This window comes from Megalobrama amblycephala, linkage group LG21, assembly GCF_018812025.1.
Source record: "Megalobrama amblycephala isolate DHTTF-2021 linkage group LG21, ASM1881202v1, whole genome shotgun sequence".
NCBI lineage: Eukaryota > Metazoa > Chordata > Actinopteri > Cypriniformes > Xenocyprididae > Megalobrama > Megalobrama amblycephala.
This window is the reverse complement of record NC_063064.1, coordinates 25,773,263-25,781,079: the sequence shown is the minus strand read 5'-3', so window position 1 is coordinate 25,781,079 and position 7,817 is coordinate 25,773,263.

Below are 7,817 nucleotides of genomic sequence, written 5' to 3'. Positions count from 1 at the left end.
ATGCTGCATGACGAACACTTTGTAAAGATCCATTTGAGGGTTATATTAGCTGTGTGAACTTTGTTTATGCAGTGATAGAGTCGAGAGGGGGCAGGGAGCGTGTGATTTAAAGGGGCCGCAGCCTGAATCGGTGCATTTCTAATTATGCCTCAAAATAGGCAGTTAAAAAAATTAATTAAAAAAAATCTATGGGGTATTTTGAGCTGCAACTTCACAGACACATTCAGGGGACACCTTAGACTTATATTACATCTTGTAAAAAAAAACTTTAACCTTTTTGAATCATGTGCACAAATTTTTTTTTTTAATAATAGCATTTGTCAAAAAATAAACCTAGTGTCATACCATTCCGATTTAAGTAAAAAATGTAAACTTTTTCTGTCAAAGTGACCAAAGAGAGTACCACAGTTAAAAATAAAGTCAAAAGATTGGCAGTTATTTAAAATAGAACTCTTTTGTGAGAGAGAGCACGCAACAAAGGGGGTAAGAAGAGTTCAGAAACGTCCAGTTGCGTTCTAAAAGTTGTAACTTCTTCCTGAGTCTCTCCATCAGTGTCCGACTCCGGTTTGAACAATGTAAGGCTGAACACCGTTACTAACAATAGTCATTTTGGCTGCGTGAGATTCTACAGTTTTGTTGTTGTTTAGCAATGAAGCACAAGCTGTTAATGCTCTTTTGGAAAGGGGGCCGGGAGCAGTAGCTCATTTGCATTTAAAGGGACACATACAAAAACTGTGTTTTTGCTCACACCCAAATAGGGGCAAATTTGACATGCTATAATAAATGATCTGTGGAGTATTTTGAGCTGAAACTTCACAGACACTTTCTGGGGACATTATATTACTTCTTATATTATTACATCTTGTGAAAAGGGGAATAATAGGTCCCCTTTAATGCAGTTCTTGCTCAGATTTTTTTGACTGTTAGTGCTACAAAAATCTTTCAACTCTTATACAGTAAGTGTATCAGGCAGTGTGATTCTCTCACACAGATCAAGCTGCCACAATGATTACACCAGAAGCTTCTGTACAGTCTCTAAGCACACGCTGTGATGCACAGAGTTGTTCAGGAATCTGATAGAACAAGACTATCTGCTTCACCATACGGAACAAAACCCCGTCTTACATTACACAGTACATGCTGTGTCTTTTTTGTCATTGTTATTATACACCACAACTATTAGTTATGATAAGTATGTAGCTTTCACAGAAATTATTTACGGTAATTATTCATGCTTTAAACGTGTGATTGTGAAGCATCTCCCGCTGTCACGTCACATGGGTGGCCATGGTTGAACCTGCACGTGAGTCGTGATTCATACCTGCCTTTCTGACAAAAGTCCGCAGATACAAAGAGAGAGATTTTCAAAGCTAGATGACACATGATGGGCTTATTTTTTTATTTCGTTGTTGATTGCAGATGGTGTTCCAGTTAGATTGAAGCAGAGCTGCAGTTCTCTGCAGTGTGACTCATTAAATTGAGTTCGTTTTGTGGGCGTTCTGGGTTATTGGAAGTTTAGTAGTTCAGGCTGTATTGATAAAAACCCAAAAACAAACAACCCCCTAAACACAATTCCTATTGTTCCAATAGAGATTGAATGTGCAAGCTTATTTGTGTGAATCTAGTGTTCCAGCGTTCGTCTCTCAACCAAAATGAATCCTTTTTATGAATAGTAATATTGGGGTTCACTGGGTTCCAAATGCAAGCATGCACAAGCACCTGTTTTCAAAGAAATTTCTGTTTCAACTGACCATCCCATAAAACAATGCCATCTGTTTACACCCTCAGACTGCCATAATGCTGGAGATAAATACTCTTTCTAAAGTGATTTTATAAATAAATCTGTTCTGACTTGTTGTGACCCCTGAGGAAATGTGCCCAGCTGAACCAGACAACATCACAGTCCACTCTGAGAGCAGAAAGACATTGCTACTGGATCTAAATAACATGAAAATTGACAGGCCTGTGTTGGTGTGTGTGCCATCAGCCTAGATTTCTTGGCATTATTCTGTCTGTCATCTCTCCTCGTACTGTGACAGTGGCATATTCATCTGTCTTGTGAGCAGAACAATGATTTGTCCATCTGCTTGGCATCCATGACTTTACAGACAGCCGGGAAAATGAGAGATTCAGTCTGTCTTGCTTATAAACAGGGTCACTTGAGAGAATGGATAATGGACTTCACGTCCAGGTGGCCATTTTCCCTTGAGGTGCTTTTGAGTTTTAGTGATGCATGTTGTTCCTGGATGACACACATATTCCAGAATAAAGAGATTGTAGATGTAACTCTATAGTGAGAGCTTGTATTTGGTGTCTGGGGAGTTTTAAAGAACTAAGATGGGTTTATTCTGCTCAGGCTGACCTGAGCTCTCGTTCTACCCCAGTGTCAGTGGGGTAGGTTCATTGAGGTCAGGTGCTTGTTCATTGAGGTCTTATGAAAAATGTTGGGTATTAGTTTGGACCAGCAACAAACCAACTTAACTAACTTCTTTCTTTTTTCCCAGCTGGGCTAGAATTGACCCTTCACCAGGGTTTTTTGATTGACAGGCGATCTAACCAATCATAATGCCGAATCCACTATTTTGGAGTTAGTAGATTAATGTCAGTGAATTTGAACTTGAAAAATGGTGTGTACTGACGTCTTTCCTCGGTTGAAACGACATTCCTTCTGATGTTCATTTATGTTTATTTGATGCTACACTGTAAAAAATGACCGTGATTTTAACAGTAAAAGACTGTAAAAATGCTGCGGTGAAAAACTGTCAATTGGTTTACAGAAAGTTTCCGTACTATATACGGTGAATAACTGTAATAGATTTAACGGTACATTTAATGTAATTTTACGGTAAAATACCATTAAATTCACAGTTTTTGGAAGTGAAAAATAACAATTCATTGAAAAATGTACAGTGAAAAAACGTAAATTGACATTCCCACAATTCCCTGCGTGACATTTCACATTTGATATATTTTTGTTGAAATAACTCTGTTTCTTCTTAGTTTTTCTCATTTTTTTCTAATCAGTTATATACATTAGGGTTTTATGTTACATCTAATGTTGTTAAATTAATGTTTATTGCATTTTTAAAATTTCATGCATGTTACCATGATGGTGTTTAGTGTGTGTGTGAATGACACTGTGTGCACCTTCTATATGTTAGTGTTGTCCTTCTCAACTTGTGGAAAATCTGCTTGTGATGAACTTTGATTCATCATGTGACTCTCATCACCACTGTGTTTGGTGACTGTCAGTGTATTATAAAGGTACAAAACAGATATTAGTACTTCATTAGGTTGGTAAATTAACATTATATCAGTTAATGAAATACGTTATTTTACCGTAAATTTAACAGATTTTTTTTTTGCGTTCCTACTGTATTTTTTACGGTAAAGTTCTGGCAACCACAGCTGCCGTTTTTTTACCGTAAATTTTACTGGGATTTTTTTACAGTGTATAAATGAACTAGTATGAAGAGATGATCGATTCACGAAGCGCTTGAACTGATTCGCTACAGCAATCTGTCACGACACATTAAAGAGCCACAAAACGGTATTTATTGTTTACAGTTTTTTACAAAGAACAAAATTTTAAATTTGAGACTTTGTTTCATATCAAAAGTAACCTGCTCTGTCTTGTCTGTCGACGCGTTGTCTTTGCTCCGCCATGTATTTTTCACTGCGTGAGAAGATGATGTGTGGCGTGACAGCGGCATGGCTTGTCGGACATAGCAACAGAAACTAAAGGGGGTGGATCTTTGCGAAAAGTCAATTGAGAATTGAATTAAGAATTCTGTTTACATTGAATTCAAATCAGGAATTTAATTGAATTTGAATTGAGGTAGTAAACATTATTCAGAATTGCAATTGAAATTTTAATGTGAAGTAGAATTTCAGTAGATTTTTTTGTTTACTTGAACACATGGGATGGAAACGGTGCTTTATTCTCAAATGTTTTATGCAATATTCAATTTTGCGCATAAGTTAAATTCGCAAATTTGGATAAAAACTTAGCTAATGTCTTAGTACTCACAAAAGTAGAATTTTAAATAGAAAAGCCAAGTTTCTCAAGACAAACTTGTTTAAAAGTTTTGAAATAAGTTTAAAAAGGATGGATGGATGGATGGATACTTCAGACACTTCAGCTCTAACTCTGGATTTATTTATATTATTTATTATTATATCATATTATAAAATATAAAGATATGTTATATTATTTAAGAGTATCAGCCCTGCAAGGTGTAGGTATGCTCTTTTGGATGGTTATTTGGTAGCACACTTATCAGTACACCACTGCTTGATTCGTTTTGTGATCACATGAGTTTCAGAAACACATTCTCATATGTTTAAGCAGATGGCTTAGGTATAATAAACCTCAATTAATGAGAAATATATCAATAGTTTCTCCCGACCTCTCTCATTTCTTTCCTCCACTGAAGTCCCTGCTTACTCACTCATTCTTGTCTTGTCCACTGACGCACATTTCTGAATCGATGACCTACATAAATTCATGTTATGTTCTTGGAGGACCCCCTCCACTGCAATCCTGCTTTCCTCTGTCCAAGTGATTCTCTTTTTTTCATTCCAACTCAGATCTGAGAAAGTCAGGTGGTGATTCCCTCATGATTCCATTAACAATTCCTTAAATACTTTTGAGGAGGCAGCAAATAATTAATCACAGCTATATTATATAGGCTACTGTATAGGCTGATATTATTAACTGACACATATACTGATGCCCATCCAGCTTTGCTTGCATGTGAGCGACTGCATGACCCACTTTTTAGCAAGTCAGTAAAAAGTGAATAATTAAAAGAATTGGTTCATAATTAATTTTTCTGTCGATTCTTAATTGTAGACCAGTTGCTGAATCAGTTTGTTTTAGCTTAGTTAGTTTGGCTGTTTTCATTTTATTTCACACTGTCAGAGAATAATGTGCAAATATTGTACCTTTAAAGATACAAGAGCTTATCACTATAGCTTGTTTCCATCCACTTATTTGTATGCAAATTTTAGGATGTCACACACAAAAAAATTGATTGATGATGCCAGTATGCACTAAAAATGCCTTCAATTGACGCAGAAAATTTTTTTAATCTGATAAGAAGACATGCTCATAAACTACAATGGAAACACATTTACCAACGTGCAACAAAAAACTCACGTGACTTTGCCTTAACAGTGGATGTGAATGGATAACTGGTATATCCAGTAGACCAGTTTCATTTCACAGGATCTTAAATGTTGTTTTAGTGTTTCTGAGATGCCTGAGCCAATGTTTGTCATCAAAATGATTTGGTATAATTACCTCCCAGAACTGTTTCACATGATTGCATTCCCAAACACCAGGCAAGTAATTTGATGTACGAAAAAGAGTCATAATGGCTTCCCCGATTGCAGCAACTTCCATTTTTATTGCATATATTTTGCACCAGTTTCACATGAAGTGACAATGTTGTTCTCTTGAACACAAGGGATGAAAATGGCGCTTTATTTAATTTAAATTAAAATTAAGTTGTTAAATTCTCATCTTTGGATGAAAACATAGCTAATGTGTCAGTACTCACAAAAGTACACCTACCTGTCTCTATATGACTATGCTTTATTTCACTTATAGGGATTTGGCCTGATGAAAACCTGCAAGGCCAATTTTTTTTTTTTTTTTTTTTTTTGTCCCCAAAAGTTATTTTCCACAGCAAAAACGTGATCATTTTTTGTTTGTCATATTGGCGAAAACAGCTATTTGTTGCATGGCTTTGTTGTCTAATGCCCTGCTGATGAATCAGTTTTCACGTGTGCCTGTTTGGCACATGATTTCTGCCCTACTAATAGCCTGAAGAGATAAATATAAAAATCCTATTGTGCAGACAAACAATATTGTCATCTGTACCAAACCGAAGGTTACCAGTGTGAAGCATCAGCCATTATCCTCTTTATGTGAGAAAAGTTTCCTGTAAAAATGTGGGCGGATGACTGTGGATACACATTAATCGGATTCTCTAAAAGTTGGAGGGCAAGGAAAGCATCATCTTGTCAGTGATTAAATTTTTTTTTAGCTATCTGGCGTCAATGACATTGCAAAGAGCAGTGATTTCACATGATGCAAGTTAATGATTGTTGACTTTATTAATCTTGTCAAATAATGGTGCTTAAGGCATTTTCACAACCCCTAAATTTAAATATTAAACTTTGCTGTGTAACTCATACTATAAACATATTAAAGGAGGAAACTCATATCACAGCAGTGGACTTAAAGGAATAGTTCACCCTAAAATGAAAATTAAGTCATTTATTACTTACCTTTGTGTTGTTCTAATGCCATATGCCCTTCTTTATTTTATGGACCACAAAAGGAGAATTTTTTAGATTAAAAAAAAATGTCTTGCTCGTGCTCATCCAAATAATTGCAGTGAATAGCGACCAGCATCAAGCTTTGTATAAAAAATATACAAAAGTTTCACACAGTGATCCCATGCGACACGTGCTGTACATTCCAAGGATGTCTTTATTTGTAATTCATTTTATTTGAATGGCCATTCAATTGTCAGTGCAGTATGTGGGTGTAGAAGTTCATGTCTATAGAAACTGAACACAACTGAATAATTTAGCTCAGTGATCTGAAGCCTTGGAAACACAATCCTTCAGATGTCTTGAGGTCGGTTTTACTTGGTAAGCTTGGATACAGCTGTAGATGCAATGAACCCAGATGCCCCCAATCTACAGACAGAAGAGCTATAACAAACACCTGTACTTTTGTTTAAAATGAGCAGTCTGTAATCAAGAAAAGCATAAATGTCAAAAATATCGACGTGCTGGTTTTGAAGTTCTCAAGAGAATTGAAAAGAGCTTTTTAAAGGGGTGGTTGATTATGATTTCACTTTTTTAACTTTAGTTAGTGTGTAATGTTGCTGTTTGAGCACAAACAACATCTGCAAAGTTACGACGCTCAAAGTTCAATGCAAAGCGAGAAATTTTCTTTTGGGATTACAACAAGCTTCTATTTACATAAACCCTGTCCCTGAGAACATGCAACAAAGGGGTGAGGCCATGTTATTGCAATATAGTACGTATCATAAATGCAATAGCACGTCATAAAAGCAAGATGCCAACATAAGTTATAACCGTAATTAAACTAAACTATACCTGTTCTGTCTTCATGCAACATATATTCTCTGGATCTGTAGGCTTCTTACAACAGTTCCCACACTGTAAAAAAAAAATCCCAGTAAAATTTACGGTAAAAAACCGGCAGCTGTGGTCGCCAGAACTTTACCGTAAAAAAAACAGTAGCAACATAAAAAAAATATGTTAAATTTACAGTAAAATAACTTATTTCATTAACTATGTTAATTTACCAACCTAATGAAGTACTAATATCTGTTTTGTACCTTTATAATACACTGACAGTCACCAAACACAGTGGTGATAAGAGTCACATGATGAATCAAAGTTCACCACAAGCAGATTTTCCACAAGCTGAGAAGGACAACACTAACATATAGAAGGTGCACACAGGGTCATTCACACACACACACTAAACACCATCATGGTAACATGCATGAAATTTTAAAAATGCAATAAACATTAATTTAACAACATTAGATGTAACATAAAACCCTAATGTACATAACTGATTAGAAAAAAATGAGAAAAACTAAGAAGAAACAGTTATTTCAACGAAAATATATCAAATGTGAAGTGTCACGCAGGGAATTGTGGGAATGTCAATTTATGGTTTTTCACTGTAAATTTTTACAATGAATTGTTATTTTTCACTTCCAAAAACTGTGAATTTAACGGTATTTTACCGTAAAATTACA